This window comes from Pan troglodytes, chromosome 1 (assembly GCF_028858775.2).
Source record: "Pan troglodytes isolate AG18354 chromosome 1, NHGRI_mPanTro3-v2.0_pri, whole genome shotgun sequence".
Classification (NCBI taxonomy): domain Eukaryota; kingdom Metazoa; phylum Chordata; class Mammalia; order Primates; family Hominidae; genus Pan; species Pan troglodytes.
Window position 1 is genome coordinate 215,210,495 of NC_072398.2, and position 16,286 is coordinate 215,226,780.

At 49.6% G+C, this 16,286-nt stretch overlaps 1 long non-coding RNA gene and 1 pseudogene across 1 annotated transcript; both read right to left on the reverse strand.

Annotated features, from left to right (window-relative positions):
• Window positions 1-760: 760 nt before the first annotated feature.
• Window positions 761-4,550, reverse strand: LOC112206883 (TBC1 domain family member 3B-like; annotated as a pseudogene).
• A 1,754-nt stretch (window positions 4,551-6,304) lies between these two features.
• On the reverse strand, window positions 6,305-7,223 carry LOC107973882 (uncharacterized). The gene is made up of 3 exons (XR_001716390.3): window positions 7,060-7,223; window positions 6,556-6,594; window positions 6,305-6,480 (listed from the first exon to the last, which is right to left on the reverse strand). It is a non-coding gene; the product is annotated as an uncharacterized LOC107973882 (long non-coding RNA).
• Window positions 7,224-16,286: the final 9,063 nt, after the last annotated feature.

Consider the following 16,286-nt stretch of genomic DNA (forward strand, 5'->3'; position numbering starts at 1 on the left):
TTTGTCAATAGAGAGGGCGCTCAGCCATGGTGTCAGCCTAGTGAGCCTTGGTAAGGGCACGTGCAGGATGCTGAACCTCTTCCGTCCCCATGACCGTCTCAAGGCCACTTGCTCGGTGGGCGCATCCAGCAGGCGTGGTGGCCGGGAAAGAAGCAGGCTGCATCCACAGGGCGTGCCATTTTGCTCGACTCAGGACCCAGAGCATCCTCCATAGTAATTCTCTTCGGTGGGAGCACTGGGAACTTGAGCCACAGATACCTTCCAAGTCTGAGCTGCTGAGGCGAGGGCTGCAGGGCGCCCTGCTGTCAGGAAAGCCTGCACCAGCAGCTGGAAGGCATGTAGTGGGGGCGCCTGCTGTGGCTGCAGCAGTGGCTGTGAGGCTTCGGGATCTCACCCAGCTTCTGCGAGGTGAATTGTGACGGTGCAGAGCTCCGCAGTGCCAGGGTCCCCTGTATGGTCATGCTCACTGCAGCTGGGAGCCCACCACACCCCTGGTGCCCTTCACTTCCCAGGGCTGGGGTCTAGTCCAGACCCCTCTTGGCTTGGGAATTGTGCCTTGGGAGGGGGACACTGTCCCACAGGTTGGGACAGAGGCCCCAGGCATGCTGCTGGCTGGCCGGGGCTGCGGGGATGCCATGCTCACCTTTCTCTCTCGTGGCCTTGATGGGACTGGCTTCCCCATTGAACGGGATTTTCCGAGGTGTCTGGGGCTGTGGTGCAGCTTGCGGGGTGCCACCCTGACCCCTTCCAGACTTGCCAGTCACTGACCACCGAGCGGGCCAGACACAGGTGCCACGCTGCAGTCGGGGTATCTCCCGACCTCCCTTTTAGTCCTGATGGGCCTGGGCAGGGCCTGGTTTCGGGGTCCCCATGGGCTTCCTGGGCTAGGCTGTCCCATGGTCCTGGGGCTGTCCAGGACACATTTGGAAGGGACTTGGACCCAGTAGCTCTGTTCAAAATCATAACGGGGGGCAATGAGGGCCCCCCACATCCAGGTTCATAGGGATGGAGCCGTGGCATGGAGTTCCACTGGAGGAACCTCCAGGAAACCTGAGGTTCCCCCTGAGCCAGGGCCAGGCTGGGCACACCCTCAGTCCCCGGTGCCCCCAGAGAATGGCCTGCTGCCCTAGGCTCCATGGAAGCCCCCTCGTGCCACTGGGCCTTGGCCTCACAGATAGTCCCATCAGGACAGGGTATGAAAGGACGAGGCACCCATGGAGGGGAAGCTGACCAAATGGGCCACCCATGGCGGGGAAGCTGGCCAAATGGGCCACTGGAACCGAGTTGTTGGGCCAGGAGGGGCCTGCCTGTCCCCCTGCCAGAGGGTCTTCCTGCCAGGTGAAGCCAGCCCAGGCCTGGGTGCCAAGGACCCTTGCTTGGGTTTGGCTGAAAGAGAAACAGACGTGGTCAGCATCTCCAGTGAGCCCACGCAGTCCTTTCTTGGCCGGGCTCCACCTGCCTGGGTCTCTGGAGTCCTCAGGGTCTCTGTGTAGCCCCTGTGGTCTGACACTGAGGACACACCTGCAGGCTGCTGATCGCAGAGGGAGGGGTCTGTGCCTCCTGTGGTGGGAAGCTGTCGGGGTACAGCAGGTGGCTCCTGGGACTGCCCTCCCCCAGGGTTCAGGCTGGCTGGGGGCTTCCTGCCCCATGCCGTCATCCCAGGACTGTTGGGCCTGGGATACAGCCTCCAGTCAGAACTCAGGTGGGAGGGGCCTTGGCTGTCACCCAGTCCCCTCGCCACCTCACATGGAGACCTGTTTCCACGGTGGGTGAGAGAGCCCAGATACAGAGCCCCCTCTGCCCTCCCGGGCTGCCCAGTCCATGCCAGGACTGACCGTTCCCACACCTGGCTGAACTCTTGGCTCTGGCTCTGGGCCAGGGGTCCCCCCTGTGCCCACCCCCTAAACGCCCTGGTCGGGGATCAGGGACATAGATTCCCTTGTCTCCCTGGCTCAAGGCTTGTTGTCCTGGCACCCTTGGAGGGGTGTTCAGGAGTGAGGGGCCTCTGCTGCTCTCTGAGACTGTCAGTGCTCGCAGGGAGGGGTGGGGAGTCCCACAGATGGATCTGGTTCCTCCAATGACCCTGAGGGCCCTTTGAGGGGGAGAGTGGGACATGGTGGAAAGTGGGAGGGGGCTTGTTGGAGAGTCTTGCGCACATCCCCCTCCTGCTTGCACAGCCCGTCCGGTACACACAAACTGACCACCTGCCCTGAGGACCTGGGGGCCTATTGTACTTCCTTAGAGTCCAGGAGGAAGAGGAGGAAGAAAAGGCGAAGAGGAAGGCCCAAGTAGTAGTGTTGGAGGTCCTGGGCACTCCCCAACTACTGACTGCCCCAGGGGGTGACTCGGGAGGGGACCTGGTGCTGCAGGCCACCTGGGGGTGGCAGGTCCCCAGGCTTCCTTGTTTCCTCATAGAGGCCCAAGGGTGTCTGAGAACTGCATCATCATCCAGGGCCCAGGTATGGGAAAACTGGTCCTGAAAACACGCCCACGGCCACACCTGGACATCTTCACGAGGTGCTCTAGGGACAGGGTAGGCATCAGGCTAGGAGTGTTCCCTGGGAGGGGTCAGAGCCCATACCCCGTTACTACCTCAGCATCTCCCACTGGGGAGTGCCGGATCCCTTTGTGGCCATCCCAGGGGTCCAGATGTGCACAGGAGGCTGTGGCTAGGGGGCAGCCTGAGCAGGGAAGTGCTCACCACACTCCTGACTTTCATCTGGGTCATGTGGGGGATGGGCTCCCACAGGAGGGGGTATGTCACTGTTCCCTGCCCAGCCCACCCAGCCAGACCTCCCTCTGGGCCAGAGAAGAGGATCATGGGGACAGTGTGAGGAAGCTGCCACCGGGCCAGTCAGGGTCTGACCCCTGTGCTCCCCAGTCCCCATTGGGCACACGTGGACTTACTCCTCTGAACCTTAAAGGCAGTGCGTGCCATTGGCGTCAACACCTGTTCGCCTTCTAGCAAATACACATCCCAAAGGCTCAGGGTGAGCCCGAGAGAGATCTGTGGGGACAGCAGGTGTGGGAGGACCTGGCCCTTCCAGGCTGGGGGCTGGTGGCTCGAGCCGGGCCCACTGGGGCTTCAGTCCCCCAGTCACTGACCCTTCCCATGAGGGTCATCAGACCCCTTCAGGAGGCTGGGTCAGACAAGGTCTTGCAGCTCCTCATGGGGGAGCACTCATTTCAGTGGGGATGTGGCTTCTGGAGAGAGGGGCTTCCCCAGGACTTGAGGCTTCCTTGAGCCCTCCCAAGTGGGTCCTGGCCCAGTCTGCCCATGAGGCTGGGCCTGAGTCCCAGCCTCTGCCGTGGGATGACCCCTCTTGGGCAGAGGGCTTTGCTTGTGTGTCCTGCAGATATCTGCCTGTGCCTCCTATGTGCTGGGGGTGAACCGGACCCCTGGGCGAAGAGCAGGGCCCTGCAGGGCAAGGAGGGTCCCTGAGCCAGGGTCTCCCTGTGCCTCCTTATCCCATCGATCAAGCTCCAAAGCAACCAACCTAATGAGGAACCCTGAACGCATAGCCCTTCCTTGTCCTGATGGGAGGAACAGAGGTGCTCAGGTCCCTCTGGGCTGCCCTAAAAACCTCCCTCTTCCAGGGCCCTCTGAAGACCCTTCCCCAAGTGCAGAACACTGGGCGGTGTCCAGGGCTCCTTACACCTTCCCTTCCCCGCACTCCTGGTGGACACACTGTCCTTAGCCCTGCTCTGTGGGAACTGGCCCCAGTCCCTGTGCCTCTGTCTCCTCCAGGGCAGGACAGGAAACCCAACTCCAAATCCATGGAGAACCCCACGTCCCAGGTCAGGCCCTGGCTAGAACTCACCCTCTCACCAGCCCCATGAGGGTCTCCAGCCCCTGGCTCCTCCAGCCCCACAGGATGCAGGGCCACTGGGGAAGAGCTGGGGGGACCATAAACTCACTGCGTGCCTCACGGTCTTGGGGTATGCTCCTGGTGGTCTTGGAGGCCCTGGACCCTTGCGCTATTTGGGCTGTGGAATCCTGAGAAGCCCCCAGCCCATCATGAAATCAGCCTGCTCCCAAGATGTGGAACCATCAGCTGGAAGAGCTGGACAGCTGCAGAGGCCCCTGAACCCTGAGGTCTCCCACCCTCTCATCTGGGGACCCCACCATGCGGCCTTGGCCCTGGGGAGGAGGGGTGGGAATATCCCCTGGAGCCTGGCTGGAGGTGCTCCTGGAGGCCTCCTGGGCCAGGGTGCTGGGAGGGCAAGCCTGACTTTGAGGCCACGACAGAGGGCGGGTGCTGGGCTTTGTGGTGGTCTCCTAGAAGTGGGGTCGGGCCAGGGGACACGGGATGGGGAGATGTTGCCATCAGGGCTTTATCGGCCCATCTGTGGGTACCAAGGGCAGCTGGAGGGCAGGACCCTCAGGGAGGGGAGAGTCAGCTGTACAGCATCAGAGCCAGAGGGCGTTGCTCCAGGACACAGAGGGTGGCCACAGGGATGATGAGATGCCCTCTGCTGATGGGGGTAAGAGGCATCTGACTCAGGATCTGGGGGTCCCGGTTCAGCCCCGGGACCCTCAACAGAGACATCCTAAAGGCTCCAAACAAGCTGGCAACACAAGGAAGGTGCCTTCACGGAAAGTTGAGATCACCTGCCCAGGGTGGCCGTCCCCGGGTCTGGCTGCGTGAGGCCCTGGGGGCAGCTGTCCACCCACCCTGCAGGGAGTGCCTCTCACCAGCCAGCATCTGGGCCAGTGCCCAGAATATGTCCTCCTCAGGCAGATAAAGGAGGAACAAGGCGGCGACGTGGCTCAGGTCCCTGCAGTAGTCTACCTCCTGAGAGAGCCAGAGTTATGGTGGAAAGACATCACCTGGGAGGGCTGAGGTCACCTGGGAAGATTCATGTCATCGGAGAGGGCAGAGGTGACTGGGGAAACTTCCTTTGAAGAAGAGGCTTCCTCAGGATGCAAATTCATTTTGTGACAAGAGCCATGTCCATCAGGCATTTCAGCAATTTGTCCAAAATGTCTCCTGAGAGCACTTGTCCTGTGTGCGACACTGCCAAGCTTTGGAGCCCAGTGGTTGCCCTTAGTTCCTGGATCCACAGAGACTTATGGAGCCTGTGCCTGGGGCTTTCTAGAGGTGGAGGCGGTGGGGTAGGGGGAAGGGCGGGAGAGGAGGCCTTGCATGGCATAGTGCAGGGCAGGAAGCCAGCCAGGGACCCGTTTGCAGTGACTGCTCCCATCCCCATGCTGACCTCCAAACCCACCCCTACCCCACCCTGGCGCAGGGTCGGGCCTGGGCAGGTGTCCTCTGCTTTGGCCTCAGCAGATCACAAGGAGGAAGCCAGCAGCCCGGCGGGTGCACCACTCGAGCCAATGGTGACCTACAACTTCTGCTTCATGGAGCGTGGGGCACCCGCCCAGGAAAGCCCAGGCACACCCCACACCCCTGACCTTGAGGGCACAGGGAGGTGGGGGACCAAGGTCCTGCAGTCCTGTGCATGTGTCCTGAAAGGTGGTCTAGGAGTCCTGTGTGCACCTGTCCAGGGGGGCCCAGAAGCCTGAACAGTGGCAGGGAGGGAGACAAGGAGGGAGAGAGAAGAAGTGGAGAAGAAGGAGAGAGAAAGAGAGATGGGAAGAAGGGAGTGAGATCGAGAGAGAGGAAGAGAGATGGGGACAGAGACAGAGGAGGCTGAGAGGACGAGGGAGAGAGACACACAAAAGGCAAAGAGAGAGACAGGGAGAGAGAGGTTCATGAGTAGGAGTTCGGGTCACTCTTGATCCCAGTTCCCAATGCAAACTTAGGTTGCTATCACCTAACCACACATGCAATAAAGTCTTCTGCCTGCAGCTTATAGCCCCCAAGAACCCCTTCTCCTGGAGAATAAATTTTTTTTTTTTTTGAGACAGAGTCTCGCTCTGTTGCCCAGGCTGGAGTGCAGTGGTGAGATCTTGGCTCACCGAAACCTCCGCCTCCCAGGCTCAAGCGATTCTCCTGCCTCAGCCTCCCAAGTAGCTGGGATTACAGGCACCTGCCACCGCGCCCAACTAGTTTTTGTATTTTTAGTAGAGAGAGGTTTCATCATGTTGGCCAGGCTGGTCTCGAACTCCTGGCCTCAGGTGATCCACCCACCTCGGCCTCCCAAAGTGCTGGGATTAGGAGTGAGCTACCATGCCCGGATGAATAAAACCTTTGACGACTGCCCTTCCTCACTGGATTTTGGTTGTGTCTTCTGATAAACCATGATGATGTCTCTTTGTAGGAATGGTATCGATAAAGAGCCAGATTTGAGGAGGAGTGTAACATGAGGCTTTCCAAACCATTCTCAGCTAAAAGTTTTTAAATTAAAGTTTTAAACTCTTTAGTAGTTGGATCACTGGCATCATCGGTGCTGATGCTAGCTCCCTTTCCTTTCTTTGATTCATTGTTTGAATCTTTTGAGGATCAAACAAGCGTGAAGTTGAACTGAATAGCGCCTTCGCTCTTGATAGTCACATTCTCAGTAACTGGATTATACCTGTAATAAAGGAGATAGATCAGAACCACACTCCTTTAGCTGGGGTACCCAAGCCCTGGGAAAACAGGTACGTACAGAATGTGTGGATTGTTGGGATAAATGTGGCACATCTTCCTAAAGAGATGAAATTTTAATGTTGAGTAATTTATTATTTTTAATACATTGATTAACAAGGAACAGACATGGATATACTACAAAATATGAACAGTTTTTTTTAAATATTTTTTTCTTTTTGAGATGGAGTCTCTCCCCATTGCCCAGGCTGGAGTGCAGTGGTGTGATCTCAGCTCACTGCAACCTCCGCCTCCTGGGTTTGAGTGATTCTCCTGCCTCAGCCTCCTGAGTACCTGGGATTACAGGCGCCCACCACCACACCTGGCTAATTATTGTATTTTTAATAGAGACAGGGTTTTTACCATGTTGGCCAGGCTGGTCTTGAAATCCCAACCTCAAGTGGTCCACCCGCCTCAGCCTCCCAAAGTGCTGGGATTATATGCGTGAGCCACTGTGCTCGGCCTGGGTTTTTAAGATTAAGTATATGACTTCAAAAGAAAGTTAGTTCTTGTAGTGGATACTCACATGTCTCCTGGAATTTGAATTCACTTGTATTCCATCAGGGTGTATGGGTGGCAGGGTGCGGTGGCTCACTCCTGTAATCCCAGTACTTTGGGAGGCCGAGGTGGGCGGATCACTTGAGGTCAGGAGTTTGAGACCAGCCTGGCCAACATGGCAAAACCCTGTCTCTACTAAAAATACAAAAATTAGCCTGGTGTAGTGGCAGGTGCCTGTATATATTAATGCTTATTGCAATATTTTTAATAGCAAAAAAAGAAAGCAACTAAAGTGTTTATCAGTAGGGAATTTATTAAATTGTGATAGTCATAAGTTAATATTCTATTCAGCTATTAAAAGGAATGATGTAGATTTCTATTTGCTAATATGGAAAGATTGCTTGATACTTTATAAACTACAAAAAGCAGGGTGCACATCAGAATGTATAGTATGATTTATCTGGAAAAGTGAAAGAAGTAATAGATAAACTTGTATATGTAAAAACATATTTCCTGGCTGGGCGCGGTGGTTCACGCCTGTAATCCTAGCACTTTGGGAGGCCGAGGTGGGCAGATCACCTGAGGTCAGGAGTTCCAGACCAGCCTGACCAACATGGAGAAACCCTGACTCTACTAAAAATACAAAACGTTAGCTGGGCTGTGGCGGTGCATGCCTGTGGTCTCAGCTACTCAGGAGGCTGAGGCACAAGAATTGCTTGAACCCAGGGGGCAGAGGTGGCAGTGAGCCGAGATTGCGCCGCTGCACTCCAGCCTGGGTGGCAGAGTGAGACCCTGTTTCAAAAACAAAACAAAATCAAAACCTTTATATGAATGTTCATTGGAGCATTATTAATAACAGCAAAAGTGAAAAGAACCCAAATGTTCATCAGCTGAAAAATCAACTGTGGTGTATTCATACATTAGAATATATTTGACAATAAAAAAATGCTGAAGTACTGACACATGCCACAGCGTGAATGAACCTTGAAAATCAAGTGGCCGGGAGCAGTGCCTCACACCTGGAATCCCAGCACTTTGGGAGGCCAAGGCTGGTGGATCACTTAAGGTTAGGAGTTCGAGCCCAGCCCAGTCAACATGGTGAAATCCATCTCTACTAAAAATACAAAAATTAGCCGGGTGTGGTGGCGTGCACCTGTAATCCCAGCTACTCGGGAGGCTGAGGTAGGAGAATTGCTTGAACACAGGATGGGGAGGTTGCAGTGAGCTGAGATCGTGCCAGTGGCACTCCTGCCTGGGTGACAGAGTGAGACCCTGTCTCAAAAGAGAAGGGAAGGGAAGAGAGAGGAGGGGAGGGGAGGGGAAGGGAAGGGAGGGGAGAGGAGTCGAGTCACAAAAGACGACGTGTTGTATGATTCCATTTATAGGAAGTGCCTAGAATAGGCAAATTCATAGAGATGAAGCAGATCAGTGGTTGTCAGGAGCTGAGAGGGGAGGAAGGAATGGGAAGTGTCTGTTAATGGGCATGGAGATGCTTCTGGGGGTAATGAAACTGTTCTGAAATTAGTGGTGATGGTTGCACAACTCTGAATATACCAAAAACCACTGATCTGTACGCTCTACAAGAATGAATTGTATGTATGTGAATTATATCTCAATAAAGTTGTTGTATTTTAAGAAAGGAAATAAGCTGTATCCTGCCTTTCCTCAATGAACTATGTTTTCAGGTAACCACATAACCCTGATTGATGTGGGGAAATTCCTGTTTACAGAAGAATTCCAGCTCATAGATGTGGAAAGAACGATAGAAATGCATTATTTTACAACCCCTAATGAAATCAATGACTCAGAGATCTTCAAAAGAAAAACCCATTGCTTGGAAGGTTGATGGGGAAATTCCCAAAGGGAAAGTCAGATTGCTGCCACGCAGACCCACCAAGGGGGCCCATGATGTGACTTCCCGGAAGCACTCAGCAAAACCTGTGAAATGCTCCTACCAAAAAAAGTTGGATCTGGGCCGGACCTGGTGGCTCATGCCTAGAATCCCAGCATTTTAGGAGGCCAAAGTTCAAGGACTGCTTGAGCCCAGGAGTTCATGCTCAGCCTGGGCAACATAGCAAGACACTGTCTCTATAAAAAAATAATTAAAAAATTAGCCAGGCACGGTGGTGCATACCTGTAGTTCCAACTACTTGGGAGGCTGAGGCAGGAGGATTGCTTGAGCCCAGGAGTTTGAGGCTGCAGTGAGCCATGATCACACCACCACACTCCAGCCTGGGTGACAGAATGGGATCCTGCCTCTAAAAAATAATAATAACAATAATAAATTTTTAAAAATTAGACCCAGGCCTGGGTGTGGTGGTTCATGCCCATAATCCCAGCACTTTGGGAGGCCAAGGCAGATGGATCACTTGAGGTCAGAAGTTCAAGATTAGCCTGGCCAACATGGTGAAGCCCCACCTCTGCTAAAAATACAAAAGTTAGTCGGGCGTGGTAGCGCATGCCTGTAATCCAGCTACTCAGGAGGCTGGGGCATGAGAATCGCTTGCACTTGGGAGGCGCAGGTTGCAGTGAGAGAAGATTGCACCACTGCACTCCATCCTGGGTGACAGAGTGAGACTCTGTCTCAAATAAATAATAAAAAGTTAGACCTGAATCTACTCAGGCCTTGAGGGCTTATTTACAGGAAACAGGGAGACAGAGAAGCTAGTTAAATGACAGTATAAGGAAGCAAACAGAATTCCAGAATGTGGGAATTCTGTGGGACAACAGTCCCTATTTCTGCGTCAAGGCAACAAGAGGGAACAAACAAAAAACAAGGAAAGGAATGACTTTGGAATAAAAGTGACTCAAAAGACAATTTTAAAAACACCACCACACAATTGTGACTGTGGTTGGGAGGACTTTGTATGGATCCTGATTTGAACAAAGCAATCATAAAAAGACACTTGGAGACAATTAGCAAAATTTGATTATGGCTGAATATTAAATTATTCCAAAGAATAATTCTTCTTATTGTTAGGCCTGATCAGGGCATTGTGGAATTTTTTTTACAGTTGCACACTGAGGTATCATCATCATGCACGGTGGAATGACATGATCTGGGATTTGCTTTAAAGTACTTCTTCAGGCTGGGCGCAATGGCTCACGCCTGTAATCCCAGCACTTTGGAAGGCTGAAGCGGGCAGATCACCTGAGGTCAAGAGTTTGAGACCAGCCTGGCCAACATGGCAAAACACTGTCTCTACTAAAAATACAAAAACTAGCCAGGCATGGTGGCACATGCCTGTGGTCCCAGGTACTCAGGAGGCTGAGGCAGGAGAATCACTTGAACGTGGGAGGTGGAGATTGCAGTGAGCCGAGATCACACCACTGCACTCCAGCCTGGGCAACAGAGTGAGACTCCATCTCAAAAAAAAAAAAAAAGAAAAAAGAAAGGAAGAATATATTAAGAATGTGTAGCAAAACTTAACTATTGAATCTGGATGATGGAAATAGAGAACATGTCTTATTACTTTCACTTTTGTGTAATTTATAACATTTTCAAAATGGATGGGAACTAAAAAGTATATGCCAAGGATTTCTGGGAAGAGTTAAGAAAATCATTTCATGACAAGTAAACAGAGGAAGAAAAGCAATATTTATGAATTAGTATGCTGCTGTGTTATATAATTTGTGATTTTTAAGATTTGTGCAATCAAGTTGGTAAATTAAATTGTATAAACAGCCATTGGTCTATCAACAGCTCTTCAAGTTTAAGTCTACAAGGTTTATCTACACTTCTTCAAGTTTATGTCTACAGGGTGGCCAACTGCTTAAAAAGTTATCCTTATAGGGAAAATGCAGGGTTGCCCACATGTGAATAGTAACTGAGCTTTGAGGGGGCGTTAGAGTAGAAAGTGGATGAGGTTTAGGCTGGAGACTCTGGAGATGGTGAGGGGTGCTGTGTGTCACTTTGGTGACTGACTGAGGGTGGGGTGGGGCAAGAATATTGGAGGGGAGAAGCTTGGGGTTGAGGGACCTGGTTAGTCATATAACTGAATCAGTGGCACTTAATGAGAAACCAGGCAAGTTGTAATCATTCACTCACTCAATCAACACATGTATACTTAACTCCTGTCCTGTCTCAGCCATCAAGTGCAAATTCTTGGATTCCTCTTCTGTAATATTCTAAGCAGTTTCTGGCATCTCCACTCAACTTCGTTTTATAAAGACCACTGTTGATCCAGAGTTTAATCAACCAGTTGACTTGTTAGAACCATTTCCAGCTGGAACTTTAAAACCCCAAATCTCTAACATATTATATTGATAAATTCAGCCAAATGTTATATTCTTTCCTTTCTGAGGTAGCACCCATATTCCCTAGGCTTCAGCTCACTTACTTAGCTAAGCCTTGTTTGTTTGTTTGATGTTTTATTTTGTTGTAGAAGCCATATCCTCCTTGGTCAGACTCTGTGCCTGTCTCCTGGCTCATCCTGGAATCTGGCTTTCATTATAGATCTGGAAACAAACAATGGGCAGTGGAGTGTTCACGAGAATTAGATTCCTCTTGCAAAATAACTTCCCCGGGTGAGGTCATTACACACTCCCCAGAGAAAGCAGAATCAGCCTGGTCAGATGGAAGAAGGGGCTGCTTCTATCAGCAAAGGAATCTCACTGGACTTTGGATATGGGTAGTCAGGAACACAAAATCATCTGCATCCACCCAAACATCCCTATTTCAGTTCCTGAGAGCCACTTTTTCCTGTTCCATGCACCTGGTCAGGCTGTGAATACAGCCTACATAACAATTACATTACAAATCAGCAACCCATGGGATGAACTCTCTTCAATTTTTGGCTACATAAGCCCCGTGGCTATAAGAGATGATACATCTATTGCAGTAGCCAGGAATGACCCCAGGTTATCTGACCCTGCCTTGAGCCAAGAATTTAAACCCCAAATCTTTTCTTATTTGAAGCTGTATGGTGCAATTATAAACAGCCATGACCTTGCTTGCCAGCAGATATCAGCCAAAAGCAGCAGGACTATGGCTACAGCCTCACTTCCTTCTTCCAAATCCCACTAACTGGCAGAACCCATCCATATGTGGGATTCTAATTGCAGCTGAGTCTGGGAAATACATTTTTTTTTTTGAGATGGAGTTTCACTCTTGTTACCCAGGCTGTAGTGCAATGGCACAATCTTGGCTCACTGCAACCTCCGCCTCCCGGGTTCAAGCAATTCTCCTGCCTCAGCCTCCTGAGTAGCTAGGATTACAGGCATGCGCCACCACACTCAGCTAATTTTTAATTTTTAGTAGAGACAGTGTTTCTCCATGTTGGTCAGGCTGGTCTCAAACTCCTGACCTAAGGTGATCCACCTGCCTCGGCCTCCCAAAGTGCTGGGATTACAGGCGTGAGCCACCACGCCCAGCGGAAATACATTTTTAGCATTTTAGATTCTGGAAAGAATGGATGCTGAGTCCTGATTGATCACATCTAACACAGATAGACCCGGGGATAGATTTGTATGCTTAATATTGGGAAGACAAGAAGGTTCCTAACAGATCTGCTATTATTCTCCCTGCAAAAGAAGAGGTGAAATACAAGTGTTGGTAAGGATGTGGAAAAATTGGAACCTTTGTGTACTGTTGGTGGAATGCAAAATGGTGCAGCCACTATGAAGAACGGTATATGGGGATTCCTCAAAAAATTAAAAATAGAACCACCATAGGATCCAGAAATCCCACTTCTGGGTCTTTATCTAAAAGAATTGAAATCAGGACCTTGAAGAGATATTCGTGCTCCACTGTTCATTGTAGCATTTATTCACAATAGCCAAAATGTGGAAACAACCCAACCAAGGGTCCATTGACAGACAAATGGTTAAACAAAATACGGTATATACATAAGATAGAATATTATTCAGCCTTTAAAAAAGAAATTCTGCAAAATTTGACAACAGTGATAAACCTTAAGGACATTGTGCTATGTGAAATAAGCCAGTACAGAAGGACAAATCCAGCATGATTCCACTGTAAACTAAAAATAAAATCCCAAGTCCCCCACCGACTGAACGGACCTCCTTTTGGCTAAGGGGACCCCAGAAAAACCTTAGAGACTGAGTTCCCAGCTACAACAGAGTGGGAGGTTAGACACGTGATATGGTTTGGCTGTGTCCCCACCCAAATCTCATCTTGAATTGTAGTTTCCATAAACCCCACGTGTTGTGGGAGGGACCCGGTGGGAGGTGATTGAATCATGGGGGTGATTACCCCCATGCTGCTGTTCTCAGGATAGTGAGTGAGAGTAAGTTCTCAGGATATCTGATGTTTTGTTTTGTTTTTGTTTTTGTTTTAGACGGAGACTCACTATTTTTACTAGAGATGGAGTTTCAGTATGTTGGCCTGGAACTCCTGACCTCAAGTGATCCACCCGCTTTGGCCTCCCAAATTTCTGGGATTACAGGCATGAACCACCACGCCCAGCCTTTCTGATGGTTTTATAAGGGGCTTTTCCTCCTTTTGCTCATTCTCCTTCTTGCTGCTGCCATGTGAAGAAGGATGTGTTTGCTTCCCCTTCCACCATGATTGGAAGTTGCCTGAGGCCTCCCCAGTCATGCTGAATTGTGAGTCAACTAAACCTCTTTCCTTTACAGATTACCCAGTCTTGGGTATGCCTTTATTAGCAGCATGAGAACAGACTAAAACAACACACCTTGATATACTTATTAGTTTTATTTATTTATTTATTTATTTATTTATTTATTTATTTATTTTGAGACAGCGTCTTGCTCTGTCGCCCAGGCTGAAGTGCAGTGCAGCAATCTTGGCTCACTGCAACCTACACCTCCCGGGTTCAAGAGATTCTCCTGCCTCAGCCTCCCGAGTAGCTGGGATTACAGGCACACACCACCACGCCCAGCTAATTTTTGTATTTTTAGTAGAGACAGAGTTTCACCATGTTGGCCAGGCTGGTCTCGAACTCCTGACCTCAAGCGATCCATCCGCCTCAGCCTCCCAAAGTGCTGGGATTACATGTGTGAGCCACCATGCCCGGCCCTATTTGTATTTTAGACATAACAACTGATGAGCGTTAAAGTTAAAATAGAGACAATAAGACTGACAGAACAGACTGTGGCAATAACATCCCAAATTATAGACAGGACCTAAGGCTGTGCCAGGCAAGGGTTCAGCCGTGCACTCCTACCTTAAAGAATAAACTATGTTCAATTGCCACAAGGTTTTTCTTTTTCTCTAGCAGCTAAACGAGTACTTGCCTCGAGATAAACAGTATTAAGACAATTACGACTCATTCAGCTCACAGAGGCCGACTGGAACTCCTGTTCCACCAGCCGTAACTACAGCTTTGGACAAAGGTGATTTCGATAACTTTCTCCAGCTAAGAAGACCACCAACCAGGGACTGGTCCTGGACAGTTTACAGAGGCTGTGCACTTGAATGCTTTTGTGCCCTGAAAAGACCTTTTGACATATAGGGCCTAATTGTAATACATTTATTTAAAATTTTTTTTAGAGACAGGGTCTTGGTTTGTCACCCAGGCTGGAATGCAGTGGCACAATCATAGGTCACTGCAGCCTCGAACTCCTGGGCTGAAGTGATCCTCCTGCCTCAGCCTCCCAAGTAGCTGGGATTACAGGTATGCATTACTACACCCAGCTAAGCTTTTATTTTTAGTAGAGATGAGGGGGAGTCTCATTATGTTGCCCAGGCTTGTCTCCAATTCCCAGTCTCAAGCGATCCTCCTGCCTTGGCCTCCCAAAGTGCTGGGATTACAGGCATGAGCCACCACACCCGGCCTGTAATACATTTAAATGTTAAGTCCAAACATTAGTTCAACCTAAAGTAAACATGGGTCATATATTACCACCTATGTAACAAACCTGCACCTCCTGCACATGTACCTTTGAACTTAAAATAAAAGTTGAAGAGAAAGAACAAATTCTTAAGAGGACAGCTCTCATGTTAAGTTTTCTTACTATGATTTAAAAAAAAATTTTTTTAAGAAATGGGGAAGTATGGAACCAAAAAGGGGCCTGCATATCCAAAGCAAAACTAAGCAAAAAGAACAAATCTGGGAGCATCACATTACCCAACTTCAAACTATACTACAAGGCTATAGTCACCAAAACAGCATGGTACTGGAATAAAATAGGTACATAGACCAAACGAACAGAATAGAGAACCCAGAAATAAAGCCAAATACTTATATCCAATGGATCTTCAACAAAGCAAACAAAAATATAAAGGGGGGAAGGACACCCTATTCAGTAAATGGTACTGGGATAATTGGCAAGCCACACGTAGAAGAATGAAACTGTATCCTCATCTCTCACCTTATACAAATATCAACTCAAGATAGATCAAAGACTGAAATCTAAGACCTGAAACCACAAAAATTCTAGAAGACAACATTGGAAAAACTCTTCTGGACATTGGCTTAGGCGAAGACTTTATGACTAAGAACCCAAAAGCAAATGCAACAAAAATGAATATAAATAAATGGGACCTAATTAAACAAAAAGTTTCTACACAGCAAAATAAATAATCAGCAGAGTAAACAGACAACCCACAGAGTGGGAGAAAATTTTCACAAACTATGAATCCAACAAAGAACTAATACCCAGAATCTACAAGGAACTCAAACAAATCAGCAAGAAAAAAGCAAATAATCCTATTAAAAAGTCACATGCTAAGGACATGAATAGACAATTCTTATTTTTTTTTTTTTTTGAGACAGAGTCTCACACTGTCGCCCAGGCTGGAGTGCAGTGGCACAATCTTAGCTCACTGCAGCCTCAGGATCAAGCAATTCTCCCTGCCTCAGCCTCTTGAGTAGCTGGTACTACAGGTGCCCGCCACGATGCTGGCTATTTTTTTTTTATTTTTTATTTTTTAGTAGAGACGGGGTTTCGCCATGTTGACCAGGCTGGTCTCGAACTCCTGACCTCAGGCTATCTGCCCACTTCGGCCTCCCAAAGTGTTGGGATTACAGGCGTGAGCCACCGCACCCGGCCCGACAGTTCTTAAAAGAAGATACACAAATGGCCAACAAACGTGAAAAAATGCTCAATATCACTAATCATCAGGGAAATGCAAATCAAAACCATAATGCCATACCTACTCCTGCATGAATGGCCACAATCAAAAATGAAAAAATGATAGATGTTGACATGGTTGTGGTGAAAAGGGAACACTTTTGCACTGCTGGTGGGAATGTAAACTAGCACAACCACTGTGGAAAACAATATGGATGTTCCTTAAAGAACTAAAAGTAAGTCTGTCATTAGATCCAG